Source organism: Ceratotherium simum, chromosome 9 (assembly GCF_057802395.1).
Source record: "Ceratotherium simum simum isolate JZ-2026a chromosome 9, ASM5780239v1, whole genome shotgun sequence".
NCBI classification, from domain to species: Eukaryota; Metazoa; Chordata; class Mammalia; order Perissodactyla; family Rhinocerotidae; genus Ceratotherium; species Ceratotherium simum.
In genome coordinates this window covers 8,154,012-8,170,243 of record NC_141908.1, presented here as the reverse complement: position 1 = coordinate 8,170,243, position 16,232 = coordinate 8,154,012, and positions in this window count along the sequence as shown.

Here is a 16,232-nt window from a genome sequence, read left to right as displayed (position 1 = left end):
CTTCTGAGTGAAAGATTGCTCACTTTAGAGAACAGAGTAAGTCTTCAAAAAGTGCTTACAGTGGGAAAATTTTAACATTTCCTTTTAACTATATAAGTAACATCAATGTGCTAATTATTCTAAAATGAGCTCAGAATTTGCTGTATGGTTACACTTTATGAAATACTTGAGCTCCATTACACCAAGAAATAAAACGCTGCAAATTCATTTCTGTTAATTCATGCGTAATTGCAGCAGGGGCTGGTGTGAAGCCTCCAGAATACGCACATTTTAGTTCCTTTGTTCTCACTGCATTTGTAGTTAAAGGTTTACAACAACAAAAAGGAGTAAATACATTGGACTCATAACTTTTATAAACTGTTTAAATGCATAATGAAGATGATTCATAGAAGTCTCTAATTGTATAAGCACATCACTAAATATGATTGTAAAATATCTTGTTTACTTTTTATATAAACCCACCATAGATATAAGAATATTGCAAACATAGCATGTATTTTGTGTAGGATGGAGATTGGATCTAATTTTCACTTAAGAAAGTGGCTTTATGTCACTGGGGCTGATTTTTTTCAATTGTCTTTTAACCAACATCAGAAAAATTCTGATAACATCTTAGTGAATATGAAGGAGGCCTTTGGTTAGCTGAATTTCTTAGTTAAAGCTTTAAACTAAACCACTTTAAAAATAATTTCTCTTTGACAATCTTGTTAAAAAGTTTAAATCAAGCTTCCAAGCTGCCTGCCCCTGCCTCATGGATAAACGCAACGTAGCAATTGTGATTAGATCTTTATTTGTCTCACTAAGGATTTTGTGTAATTTGAAGGGGGCCATAATAGCATTATCTAATGATCAGGTATTATAGGCCAAACATATTTGCAGCTGCTCGTTCTGCTGTTGCTTGCCCCTAACCCCTCCTTACCACATGTCCCCAGATAGTAATCCAGGAAAGAATCCCCCAGGCATATGTCAGGTACCTAGGAGGCACTCAGAACTGTTTCTGAATGATTTCATGAATTCATTTGTGAATGAATATATTGTGTAAGGATTTTACAGTAAACATCTCCAATCCTCTGTAAACTCTTTGTGGTAGCATTAATTATCACCCCATTTTACAGGTGAGCACCTGAGACTCAGGGAGTCTAAGTCATTTGGCCATTATAACGCTGAGAAATAAGAGGATTGGGTTCCAAGTCAGGTTTTCAAAATCCAACCTGAGTTATTTCCAGTGCTCAAACCATGGTGCAGCTCCATCTACCAGAACAGGCTCACTGGCCTGGATTTTAGGAAACTCAAGAATGTACAGGGGATTTCATGGGCTTGGGTGCACCTCTGAGAGAGGTGCACATATGTTTCCTCATTAGGATAATCTTTTGTCTGCTCCAAATTGTTATTGAGCAAATACTTTTGTTTAGCTGAGGTTGGGTTAGTTGTGTTCTCATTAATTGGTGTTTTCCATACAACAATAATGCCTGATATTTGGGATTCTGTAGACCAAAGTTGGAAACTCTAGAGCTTATCAGGTAACATCAATGTGAGAATCAGCCCAGCCTAACACAATTGGGACAGATAGAGATACACCCAATTCGTAACCCAACAGATGACTGAAATTAAAATTAGTGGTTCTAAAAGAAATGCCTGGAGAGTGAAAAGACAAGTTACTAATCTTCTTCCCTAAATCATAATGCTTTGGAAAGCAACATGTTACAGGGGAAACTACACAGGTTTTGGAGTCAGACAAACCTAGATTGCAATCCTGGTCTTTATGACTTGTGTGACTTTGGGACAGTCACTTGATCCTTTTCAGCCTCAACTTTCTCTCTATAAAATGGGAACACGTACCTAATTTCTCCATTTGGGATAAGGAATGAAAATAATATGTATGAAGTAGGTACCCAGACATAGGTTTTTTTGTCTCTAATCTCTGGCTTTTTGTACATACTCTCTGTCTGAATTCTTGGTTGAAATTACAGAATTATGATTTGAGATTATAAGGATTAGAACTGTACATTAAACTAAATATAATTTGTTTGGAGGAATCATGCATGATCTAAAGATTTGTAGTTTGCATCATCAGTGGGTAGTTGCCAAGACTGTGAGAGATGAAGAGATGTATATATCTCTATATTGTGGTCTCTGGAGCCAGCTAATAAGCCCATGGGGGGAATTCTGAATGGGATTGATTTACTTCTGCCCCTAGAGCTATAGATGAGCCTAAATCAGAGCTTCAGAAATAGAAAAACTGGGAACAGAGGCCAGCAACCCAGCATGCTGTTCCCAAGGCTCTCTCCTCTGGAAGGTGGGAGGTGCTGGAACATTGCTTTAAACCACACTTGGACTGAGAAGAGTAGATATAATTTTCCAATGTCCTAAGCATATTATTATTTGAATGCTTTTTTAAAAATTAAAACACCTCTAATTTTCAATCAATTAATGGATTGATTTATCGTTCAGAAAGCAATATAGACATACATATATAATAAGTCTCTAGAAGCTTTTCCTCCTTGTTTTTATTGGTTTTAAGCATATAAAGAAATACATTAAAGTACCTACCTTATCTCCCTCTACTTCAAACCTATATTGCAATGATACCTACAATTAACAATTGTAAAAACTTGAGTGTGTACCCTTCCAGAAATATACATGGAGAAATATAAATGCTCACGCAAACACAGAGACATATGATTCTAGGCATATTGTCCTGTCACTTGAGTTTTGCTTAATAATACATGTGGACAAATTAATACATAAAGGCCTTTTCATTCTTTTTATTGATTGCATAGTATTTTTCACATGTTATGGATATATCATAAATTGCTTAAACATTCTTTTATTGACATACATCCAGAATTATCTATGTTTGTTTTTTGGCTGTGTCCAACTATCCTGCAATAGATATTTTTGTAGATATATTTCTATGCATTTGCATGAGAAGTTCTGTAGGAAGCATTCCTTGGAGTAGTTACTGGTTAGAGGATGAGCATAAATTGCCTTCCAAAAATGCATTCCCACCAACAGAACATGAAAGCGCCCACGTCCTCTCATCCTTATCAGCTCTGGGTGTTTTTTTAATTGTCAGTCTGAGAAGTAAAAGTGGTATCTCATTTTATTAAGATTTACATTCTTCTAATTACTAATGGGCTTGAGTATATTTTTAATGTCTTTCTGGTCAGGAAATGAATCTACTACCGAATGAGCTTTCTTCTCATGCACGCCCACACGCCTGAACTCAGCTAGACACGTGAAAAGCTAGTGTTCCTGGTCAGAGGGAACCAGGGGTACTTGTGCAAGACCAGGCACATTGTGTGTGTGTGTGTGTGTGACATTTACTACAAACCGGCAAGGCCATGTGGACACATTCTGGTGTTTGCTCTGGGCATTCATTTCTGCAAAAGCACACATTTGCCTAAATGAAATGAAATGAATCCTAAGTCTTTTATTTTCCTTTTACTAATTTGAGAACCTTTTATTTGAGAATTTATCAAAATATCTTAAAATAATTTAGAGACAAAGAATGTGGAAAAGGATTATTATAAAATAAGGGCTTAGAGTCTCTGCTTTAGATAAATTTTTTAGTATGAAATCATATCTCGTTTTCAGTTCCAAAAAATAGCCCCTGACTCAGTCAGCATTCAGCCCAGAGTTAGGAAGCATTTGTGACATACCACAACCTGGCTGGTATTAGGATAGAGAAATGAAAGTTTAATTCTCTACCTTCCGGGAGCTCACAGTCAAGAGGAGGAGGAGGTGAAAAGTAAAGATATCAGTATAATACAGTGAACTGAATATTTTAGAACTGGTAAATATTGAGTGCAATAAAGACGCGGGGTATGGATTGTTTGGGGTCTGCTACTTCCTTTATTGTCTCCATAGCAGTTATAGAATCCTCTCTGGAAAGAAATTTGCTTTGTGTACGTGTGTGTGTATGTGTGTGTGTGTGCATGTACTAAACCTTTATTGAATTCACTGATCTACAGAATATATGGCTGACTCCTACTCAACAATTTTAATATGATTGCACCGCACTGAAAGTCAGAGAATGAAAAGACAGATTACAGACCATGCTGTAATTCAATTATGGAACAACAGAAAAGGAGGGAATTAATAAAGAGTGAAGTTCCACATTTGCAAATGAGTTGTTGCAACTAGCAGAAAAAATTAAGATTCTCAGATGCCAGTGCTCACAGAGGTGAAGGTGCAGGACACGGTATGGAGAAGTTGTTAGGAACGAAGCAAGAATGCAGATGCTAAGACAGAATGAATCATCAAAGCCGATAACACTTGAAGCCCTTGCGTTCAATTCCAATGATTCTCGGCGTGGATGAAAATAGTTGACATATTGTTCCTCTATTATATTTGTGTTTTCATGCTGCCTTTGCTCTTTCAGACAAAGGGAGTACAGATAACAAATATAAAAAGGAAAAATGCCTTTTTGCAGCATTTTGCAAAAGCTAAGAAGGGAAAAGTGCTGAAAATTTTGCAAAAACTTCTTGATCAGTTTTGCACACCCAAGGGCTCCATGTAATTTGAGTAAACAAAGAGAACACTTTTTGCTGGCATTGCTGGTTCCTCTCTTACTTCTTCCCGTCACATCCTGGCCCTTGCATTCCTGAAAATCTTTCCTGGAACCCACTGTTCCTTTTTCTTACTTATCTGTTCCTCTGTTTTATACACTTCTTAAAGGAGCTTGGTACCCTCTGAAGAACAGCACAATGCATCTTGGGGGAAAGATGTAGACTAAATTAACTATTGCAGATGCTTTGTGTATGAGAACAATGTTTGGAGGAGTAGATTGAGGTCTCAGTATGGGGACCTGGCAGGTTTGGCTGTGGAGTTTGGAGCTTATTGAATGGGCCCTGGGGCTCCGCATGAAAAACAGGAGGCCTTGGTGAGATTGATCAGATGCAAACGCAGAGAATGAATGGTGGAGAGTGATAGGAAGAGATATTGAAGGCAGAAAGACTATTACAGAAATATAACTGTGAAGAGTAAATTCATGTTTGAGCTAATATTGTAGAAATGGAAGATTAGGAGCATATACAGATTCATCCTTCATTCATTCAATGTTCAAATTTTGTTTTGGACATTTGTGCTGATGCTCTGTAAAGACCCAAAGATGTATCAGGCACCTTTTAATCTCTCACACTTTCTACAACTAATTACTTCTATTGTTTTTAAGATTCACTTCAAGTGTGACCTGCTGGAGAAAGCCTTCTCTGACATCGTCACACTGTGAGATTGGTGGCCAGGTCCATGCTTTGACAGTCCTGGTGGTTTCCATGGTTACATGCTCTTCACGTTGTTGTAATTATCTCTCTATATGCACATCATCCACATTGTACCATGAAGCCCTTCAAGGCAGTAACTATGTGTCATTCATCTTGGTAGCCCCCAGGAAGTAGCACAGTGCCAGCAACAGAGGAGGCATCAGCAACAGCCAAAGGAATGATGGCCTCACTTATGGAGGAAAGTCTGATGTAGGTACACAGTGTTGTATCGACTTTGGTTAAAAAAAATTGTCATCACTTGTATAAGAGACGGACAAATATTGGAAAGTCAGAAGACTTCCCAGAAAAACTATGGGAAAGTTTGGGTTCATTTAATCATGTGTTGCATGTGAGGAGATATTAAGTGTCTGGAAGAGATATAAAGAAGGCAAAGGCACAGTGCAGCACAGTGCAGTTAAGGAGGAAAAGCTCTGCTCAGCTTTGGAAAAGGAAGATTAAGTATTAGGTCTGAATAGAGAAGGAAGGCCATAAATAAGGGAAGGAAGAAACAGCATTCAAACTTAGAGATTAAAAATATGTAGGAAGTTGAATATAAGATAAATTAGGCTGTACAGTTCCATTTGGAGACTGAAAACAATCTGAGGGTTTTTGAGGCCAGTTGTTATGCAGTGTTGACTCTATGGCATAGGACAAACCTGATGTTTAAGATGCTGCAGGAACAGCACATGGGACATCAAATATAGCAGTACAGAAAGAAGCTAACGATGTAGCATTGGCTCTCCAGTGGATGGTCCTGGATGGATTTACATAGGCCCTTCATTTATTTATTCCTTAATGCAACATTGCTGAATGTTCAATAAGTGACTATCACAGGGTGAGAAGCTGAGTTAGTACTCTACGTTTGCTAAATAAATGCTAGAGCTTTGAGGGTTGCTAAACTAAGACGAGTGTTTTGTAACTCTAATACTAAGTAGAATCAGGGCATTTAGAGGAACAGAGAGGACTAGGTAGAACCCCGTTGAAAAGGCATCAATTGATTTTAGCCTGGAAAGATGAATAGACAGGGAAGAGAAATTGTGGGAAAGGAATCTAGACATTGGGAAAAGCAGGGATAGACATTTACAGCAGAAATCAATAGACAGATCTAAGAAAATGTTAGGAGCCCTGTTTGGTAGACATGTGTGTAGCTGTTACCGAACCAAAGTGAGTTTGTCTCCTGGCGAGTTAAAATCAGACTCTCCACCAGAAGTAGTTGTCATGCAAAGTAGGGTATATTTGCAGCAAATACGAGGCCATGTGGAAGCATTTCCAAAGTCATGGCTGTCCCCTAAAAAAGGGAAGCTGGGGTTTTTTATTTTGGGTGGGGAATGAATATTCAAAAGGGAGACGTGGGTTGGGCCGGCCCCATGGCTTAGCGGTTAAGTGCGTGCGCTCCGCTACTGGCGGCCCGTGTTCGGATTCCGGGTGCTCACGGACGCACCGCTTCTCCGGCCATGCTGAGGCCGCGTCCCACATACAGCAACTAGAAGGATGTGCAACTATGACATACAACTATCTACTGGGGTTTTGGGGAAAAAAAAAAGGAGGAGGATTGGCAATAGATGTTAGCTCAGAGCCGGTCTTCCTCAGCAAAACGAAGAGGATTAGCATGGATGTTAGCTCAGGGCTGATCTTCCTCACACACACAAAAAAGAGAGACGTGTACACTTGTGCAGGGTCAGTTAGCATCTCTCGGTTCATGTGCGCAGGTGCTGCTCTTGCAGTGGGGCTCAGTCTGGTTCAGGGTGGTTGGTGACTGTATCTCTTAACATAACAACAAAAAACACAATTTGAAGAAGCAGTTAAATGCTTCTGAAACTTCCCTTGAGTTCCTGGGGGTAATTAGTGACATAGCCACCGTTAAAATGAAGATTCTGCTGGTGAGACACTCCCACTGCATACCAAGTGAAAGGTAGATATAATTCAAAATTGTACGAATGTGTGTAAATATGTAGTCTCAGTTCCTGTTGATGAGACCACACATAAGGTTTTTCTGAAAATATCCCTTGAGAATTCTCTCCTGTCCCCATAGCTCATCATCTTTTCATAGTGGGCATCTATTTTCTTCACAAAGATCGTGATAAAAAGCCAACGGTCAATAAACTTGGAAAGAGTCCAGGACTAGGTAGAGAACCAGGAGCGAGCCAGGCTTGATGGCTGATGAACAGTCTGACTTTGGGGCAATTTGCTTCCCTTTTGAGGCTCCATTTCTCACAGTTTTAATTATGTTAAAAACAATATTGAGCTCAATCATATCTCAAATCCTTTCTGGCCCCAAGAAGCTTTAAGTTTGTTTCTGTCTTCTGTTCGCATTCAATTAAAACACAATGAAAGAGAGAGTGTATGACCTAGCCAGGGCAATACTTTCCAATGATTTAAATTACCTTATAGCCAGTGTTTTAAAACCCAAATAAACCATGGTCTAAAAGAGGTGATTCCAACATCCTGCAGTTTTATAGACTGAGCAATGAAAGAGTTAACAAGCTCCCCATCACAGGCCTGGGGTGGGATTTCCTCTCCCTGGGCAAATTAAATCAACTCAAGTCATCAATCTTTTCATTTCCATTTTCAAGTGAGAAAACATACAAGCAATCATCTAAAAATATAATTACAGGGAGAAATGAATGAGGCAGTGTGTGTGTGTATGTGTGTTTTAAATTACCCTTTTCAGAATAAATATTTCTGCAGACTGAATTTCTCCACTACTGAAGAGCCTTCTCTCAAATGTATTCAAATTTAGGTGAAAATAAATAAATAAAAGTACATTTCTTGGTGTCAACGTAATTGGCAATCAGAGGGAAAGGTCAATCTCAGCCTTTCTGTCTGTACAATGGGTTTGATTGTCAGAGAAATGAGACATGTCCGGTTGTACTACTATTAATTGTTACTTTAACTGAAATAATAGGCTAGCTTTTTTTTTTTTTAAAGAAAACTATGGCTTTTTCTTGAAAGTGCAGACTTGCCAGCTTGTTCTACTGTTACTATTCGGAAACGGCATACAGTCCTGATTACTGATGCTGGCGACTGGCAAGCCGGTTGGTAGACACCTTTCCACTGGTGGGATGTAAGTAAGGCTCACATAACGCCTGCTGCTTGGATGTGCGGGCAGGAGCGTAGCAGGTGACGCTGCAGTGGGTGCGTGGAGCTGTGAGCAAGCAGGCTGCACAGCCATAACTTAGCTTCTCTTCAGCTCCCTTTCCGAGCATAATATGTGCAAAACCAAAGCAAAGGAATTGACGCACAAGGCTGTATGTTCTTGCACCTCCCCGTTATATGAGTAAGGGAACATGGAAGGAAAGGCAACGTTAAAGACATGACAAATTATTTAGCAGAAATCTCTTCCTTTCTCCCTTGAAAATTGACATTTAAATCTACACCATTCCATCTCAGAAATGCAGGGAACTTCTATAAGATTTTTCCTTGAGGTTTGCATTTGCCCCACACAGAGAAGAAAAATATTCTTTAGAAGATTGGGGTGGGCTTGGTCGTGGAGATTAGCATTTCACTCAGGTCTTATGAAGTATCAGCATGATTCTGCAAGTCAGACTTAGTAATGTCAGGTACCTGTATATTTCTGGGAGATTTTAGAGCAGACAGCCACAAAATATAAGAATATTTAAAATATAAGAATTTTATTTATTTAAAATATAGGAATACACAGTTTATGTCAAATTTTTCTTTGGGCCCAAACCTACCAGTTGCTGAAAAGGTTAACGCAAACTATATGCATCCAGATATTCAAACAACAAAGATTCGTTCATTCATTCATTTATTCATTCTACAAATATTTATTGAATATCAATCCATGAAGTCTTACTTTCATGAAGTTTATATTCTAGTACATCCTCATCATTTTAGCATTTTTATAATTTTAATATTTTATGTGGAGTTGTATACCTGTACACACACACACACACACACACACAGTATTTTCATCAGACAGAGTTCTCAATAGAAAGAAATAAAAGAAAGCAATAACAGAAATTGACTATAGTTTAAGCTGCAAATGAGTTGTTGAAAGGATATTAGGTAGTTCATAAAACTGTAGAAAATGCTAGAGATCCAGGCTTAGATGCAAGGCAGGAAAAAGGAACCATGGCCAATTTAAAAACACTATAGAACCAGCATGGGAGGACATTGCCACTGCTGCAGCTGAGCAAACGATGTTGTAGCTCCCAGCCCTGGAGACTTGGTGTTGCCACTGAAAACAATGACCCTCTGCTTCTGGGCTCCCAAAGCTGTTGCCTCCATTCCTGTTTCTTAGGGTCACAGCCAATGATGTGAGTCCCAGGGAGGTGTGTTTGATTGGCTGAGCGTGGTCACTGTGAACTAGAAATTGAGTCCTGGTGAAATACACACCACACTTAGTCAAATGTTAATACCTATAAAGTAGGTAGCTAGTCCTCCCACCCCCACCCCCCAATTTGATTTGAGTATCATGAGGACAGAATACGTTTGATTTTACCTCTGTTATTTCAGTTTCCAGCATAGCACAGGTCACATAGCAAAGGCTCATTAGATGAATGAATATATGAGGTCTGGCGGTTAAGACAGCTTCTTACTCTACATGTTTACATTTTCTTTTTATTCTCTCTCAGATTTGAGCCAGCCCCTGATGAAAACATTAGATGTTTTATTTAGGTTTTGAAAGTCCACTAGAATAGGATGAGTCTTTGGTCTCTTTCAGATCATCCTGGGACTCAGCGGCCACTGAGCTCCTTTGAGGAATAAGAGTTGAGTGCACCCAGAAAAGCATTTCTCTCCCAGAGCAAGAAGCCACAGGGGGATGAGGCACAGCTGCTTGGCTGCCAGAGCACCGAGAATGACTAGCTCTTCCTGACTAAGCTGAGACCTGGCAACAGCTTTGGATCCACATCTTTCTAGTAAATGTTTAGTAAAAATGAATTATGTTATTCTGAAAAGTCACCTTGAGATTCAGGGTGGTCCACACAGGAAGAAAAGAATGGTTCGATATTAGTGTCCCACATTTCAGGAGGCTTGGTTCTTAGAAGACTCATTATTCAGAGCAGATATTTAATCAGGAGGATGGAGTGTCAAGGTCAAACTCCTTGAGAAGATCCCATGTGAGGAGACCCTTCTACTTTTCAAGCTAATTGCATGTGTGCCATAAATCTTAGAAATTTAAAAAGAAGGTGTGACTTGCTAGATATTACACTTAGAAACATATTTTTGTAACTGCTAAGACATTTTTCCTTGTTTGCTATTAGAAAACTATTCAGAACATTTAGGATTCTAATTCCCATTCATACAGCCTGGAAGAAATTAAAATACAAAGACCAGGAAGCATCAAGTTTGAAAGATAAAAACTCGTGCAGTGTGCCTTTCTAAACAACAACGACAGAATAGTATCTTCCTGTGGTACACAGTCCTTCTTGCCGCCTTCTAAATGAAAAAACACCAGCCCTCAGATTCCTATACGGACACACACGTGCACATAAAGACAAACCACATTCAGAGAAACAGGAGAAAAGAGCCCACATTTATGAGGTGCTAACAATGTCAGACAAAGTTGAAGGTGCTTCTACTTGCTTTCTCATTTATTACTCACAACAAAGTTGGCAGTTCTGTATTAAAATTACTACTGTTTTTTATGTGACAGATGATATAGCTGAAACTCAGAGAAGTTGCATACGTTCTCAAGCCAATAGAGCTAATCAATGGCAGAGTCAAGATTTGACCCAGAGTCTCTTGGATCCAAAGCCACTACGCTTTCCCTTAATCCACTTGTGCTTCTTGCATGTTGTCTGTCATTTGGCATTCACGGCCTTCAATAATATTATCCTCCTATCATGATTAGGCACATCCAAGTGAGAGAGGTAGTGTATTTTTCTCCAGAATTTATTTTCAATGTACTCTAAACAATGTCCTTGATATAGGCCATTTTAATGTCACTAATCACCTGTCAGCATTTATTGGGCCTCTGCTGGGTACATTCTTCCATTCTGTGCTTAAAAAACTTTGCCAAACTTAAACAGTATAGACTATGCATAAGTTTGGGACCTAGACAAGGCAAGCTGTGCAATCACAGACAAATTCCTTAAGGAATGGCTAAAACTTTTTGCTCCCATTTTTCATCCTACTTCAATTTCAAAGCCTCCATCAATTCCAGATACCTTTAGTCTCCTCCTGGGAAATTTCCCCCACCCTTTTATTATTTTGAAGCAATGTGCCACATCTTTCTGTCAAAGTACAAAAACTCATCCGCCACTGTCGGTTTCCAAGATATTTGGATGAATAACAAGCAAACAAGACTCCCAGCCTCCAAGCCCACTCTGTAGAAACAATCACGTGGGTTTCCTCAATACCTAGCCAAGAAATAATAAAGTTCATTTATAGGCTACTGCTACATTCCAGATGAGAGATATTGGTGACTAAGATTAAGTTTTTAGTCTCAGAAATGGAGAGTCATTGAAAAATTGAAAATTTACTTTGTAAGTCGAGTTAAAGTGAGTTGACTACAGCATGAATGATTAGATCTATGGACAGGAATGAGGAGTTACAGAAAGAGAAGGAGCTGAAGGCTTCTCCATGGAGGAGATCTAGGTGAATGTTTTTGCCACCAAGTGAGATGACCAAGAACAGAAAGTTTATGTAAAGTGGGGGTAACTAGTGTTCTCTTTGACTGCATTCAAATTGAGATGTTTACTAGACACCCAAGGGAAAATATTGATTAGGTCATTGATGGGTTAATGTTATGCTCACTGGAGAGGTCAAGCTGGAAACACAAATTAGACAATAATTGGTGACTCTAATAATAAATATTTTATGCACATATGTGTCTTACTATAAGAAATAACAAATATATTTACATACATATTTCAATACTGCTACCCATTATGTCTGATTAGCATAAATGCCCTTTGGAGATTAAAGTCTATATTCACAGCAATTTTTTCAATTAAAAAATTAAAAAGAACTTTCACTTCCATTAGTGTGCCTACCTAGATACTTTGAAGAGCTCTCCTGTTAAGAAAACAACAGAATCCTTGATAAAACATCCTTTTAAAGTACATTGCTGGGCCTCAGGTACAGATATTGCCAATTATTATTTTAAAAAATGCTTGAACTGAAACTAAGTGGGGAGCAGTGAGCACTAAATTAATTCTAAAGCTGAGGCTGTCCTGAGGGCCAATAGTGACACCATTACAGGAACCAAGACGTAAGAGTTGGGCTCTCAAATAATGTGGAAAAACAAAATGTCCACTGAGCATTTTAGCCAGGACCCTTAAAGGGAATTAACTGGTTCTCCTCTCCTGTCTACCAAACCCAGATCCTAGCAGAAATAAATCAACTTCCTTTCTAGGTAATGGCATCTCTAGTTTACGCCCTAAGGAATTTACAGATTAAGATTAAGCATACGTAGGATTGTACATTTACTGTGGAAATGTGGAAACTGTGGTACAGTTACTGTGGAAAACAGTATAGAGGTTCTGCAAAAAATTAAAAATAGAACAACCAGGGGCTAGCCGGATGGCATAGTGGTTAAGCGTGTGCGCTCTGCCTCCGCGGCCCAGGGTTTGCAGTTTCTGATCCTGGGTACACACTGACGCACCGCTTGTCAAGCCATGCTGTGGCAGCACCCCATATAAAGTAGAGGAAGATGGGCACAGATGTTAGCCCAGGGCCAATCTTTCTCAACAAAAAAGAGGAGGATTGGCATTGAATGTTAGCTCAGGGCTAATCTTCCTCACCAAAAAAAAAAAAAAAAGAACAACCATATGATTCAGCAATTCCACTTCTGGGAATATGTCCAAAGGAAATGAAAACACTAACTGGAAAATGTATGTGCACTCCCATGTTCATTACAGCATTATCAACAATAGCCAAGACATGGAAACAACCTAAGTGTCCACTGATGGATGAATGGATAAAGAAGTTGTGGCTATATATATATAGATATATATAGTATATATATATATCTATATATATATAGATATATATATATACACACACAATGGAATATTATTTAGCCATAAAAATAACAAGGAAATCCTACCATTTGCAACAACATGGATGAACCTTGAAGGCATTTATACTAAGTGAAATAAGTCAGGCAGAGAAAGACAAATACTGTATGATCTCACTTATATGTGGGAGGAAAAATAAAATGAACCCATAGAAAAAGAGAGCAGATTTGTGGTTAGCAGAAGCAAGGGGAGGGAGAAAGGGGAATTGGAGGAAGGTGGTCAAAAGGTACAAACTTCCAGTTATAGGATAAATAAGTACTAGGGCTGTAATGTACAACATGATGACTGCAGCTAACACTGCTGTGTGATATATAGGAAAGTTGTTAAGAGAGTAAATCCTAAGAGTTCTCATCACAAGGAGAACATCGTTTTTCTTTTTTCTTTTTATTGTATCTATATGAGTAAAAGATGGATGTGAGCTGAAACTATTCTGGTAATCATTTCACAATATATGTAATGAAACTATCACGCTGTACACCTTAAACTTATACAGTGATATATGTCAATTATTTCTCAATAAAACTGGAAAAAAAGAAAGGAAGAACTTAACTACTCCACACCTATGCTGGGTGGATCTGCAACAGAAAAATAAATGTGATCATCCACGTATAGGCTCACAATCAATTTTTACCAAACATAAAGGAAAATAAGCCAGGAGTGAGAGTGTGAAGAAGCAACAAACTGCAGATTTAGGTCCCTAAGACACCAGGTACTGGAATCATCAAAAGTGCAGTATGGGGGTCTCCCTGTGGTGTAGCAGTTAAGCGTGCGTGCTCCGCTCCTGGCGGCCTGGGGTTTGGATCCTGGGCACGCACTGATGCACTACTTGTCAGGCCATGCTCTGGCGGCGTCCCATATAAAGTGGAGGAAGATGGGCACAGATGTTAGCCCATGGCCGGTGTTCCTCAGAAAATAAAGAGGAGAATTGACATGGATGTTAGCTCAGGGCTGATCTTCCTCACAGACACACACACAAAAAGTGCAGTATGAAATATCTATGCAGCAAACATTTTAAGACATTAGAAATAGGGTCACTAAATTAGCTGATGAGTAAAAGACTATCAAAAATGATTAAATTAATAAAGAAAATAAATCACTGGTTTAAAATCTTTACACAAATTAAACAGTAGGCTCTCATGATTTGACAAGTGAGCCATACCAAACTTTGGAGAACACCTGATTTCAATCACATAAACAGTCTTTCAGATATCAAGAAAATAGGTAACACTCTCCAACTCATTCTATGCAGATAATATAACTTTGAAAAGAGAAACAGACAAGGAGAATATGAGAAAAGAAAAGATGAGACGATCTCACTTATAAACTTAGGAAAAATATCATAATCAAAATGTTAACTAAACAAATCCTGCTGTGTTTGTAAACAATAACATATGAGAAATTTGCTTTTATCACAGGAATGCAAGGATGGATCAGTATTAGAAAATCTCTGGAAATTATTTTCTAACATTATAAATTCAAACAGAAATATTTAAGATACAGGAAAATGATCTGATGAGATTTAAGATTATTCATGGACTTAATAACTTAGAAATATAGAAGTACTTCCTTAACCTCATAAAGTGTGTATATCTAAAGCCTACAGCAAATGTTATTGTTTTTAGTGAAGCACATTAGAAGTATTTATCTTCAGTGCCTTAGCCTGTGCAGTAAAAGAAGAAAACGTGACAGAAATGTATAAGGAATATGGAGGAAAAAATAAAATTTTTATTACTCACTGATGATATGATTAGCTATATGAAAAAAACCTCAAAAACTATAGGCAGAAAATTAGAACTGATAAATGAGTCTAGCAGGGAAGCCAATAAAAATAAATTAATTTCCGTAGAGTATACAACAGAAACAGATAATTTATGTAAAACAAATATGCAAAAATAAAGTAAACAAGGTAAAAGGGAATGTCTTATAAACCAAAGCAAGTGATAAGCCAGACACACATTAGATGTGCTGAAGCAGTGATGTTTGGGAAAACACAAAGATTAAATGGTATCAGGTGTACAGTTCCCCTTGTGCCCCCCACATTCTGGGGCAGTGTACCTCAGACTTCAGACTCCAATAGAGAAATCCTAATTTGTGACCTTAGGAAATGTACCTCATGGTTAGGAAAGTAGCAGTTCCTCTCCTGGCTTGATCAGTGGCCAGGATACAACTGAAGTGTGACTTGGCTCCAGCTCTATTCTGCCAGCTCAGCATCACAGGCAGTGAATCACCTTAAGTGATCAGGGGTCAGGGGTTTAAGACTTAGTTGCTGATCAGGATGGATTAGCTTAAATAGGTGACTTTCAAAATTGAGCTTTCATCAGAATCACCTGTAGGATTTGTTAAATCACAGATTTCTGAGTCTACTGCAGAGTTTCTAATTTGTTAGATCTGTGATGAGGCCTGAAAATTTGTATTACTAGCAAGTTTTCCAGATGATATTGAAGCTGCTGGTTCTGGGAACACACTTTAAAAACCACTGCCTTAAACATTTGGTCATAGATAGTATTGATGAAACTTGCAGGAGAGCCAAGAACCTATGATGGAAAAGAATAAAGTAAGGAGAACATATACAACCAAATGACAAAGGTTATGATGAAGTCATGGTAAAGAATTGGTGAAAGGATAGTCAACTGAGAAGTTATGGTGAATCTAGATACAGATGCATGTATAAAAATTCAATACACCAGAGAGGTGGCATTGCAGATCATTGGGAAATGGATGGACTAGTTGATAATTGGAGCAAGGACAATTGTTTCCAATACAGGAGAAAAAAAAGTAAATGAATATCTACACTACATCATACACAAAATAAAGACATGTGAAAGGCAAAGGTTTAAACTTTTGAAGTAAATATGGAAAATATTTTGGCAAATTCATGGTAGTGAAATATTTCTTAAATGCAAAAATATTAATCATGAATAAAAAGATTGATAAATTTGATTACATTATAATTAAAAATCCCTGCTTATCAAAACACTAC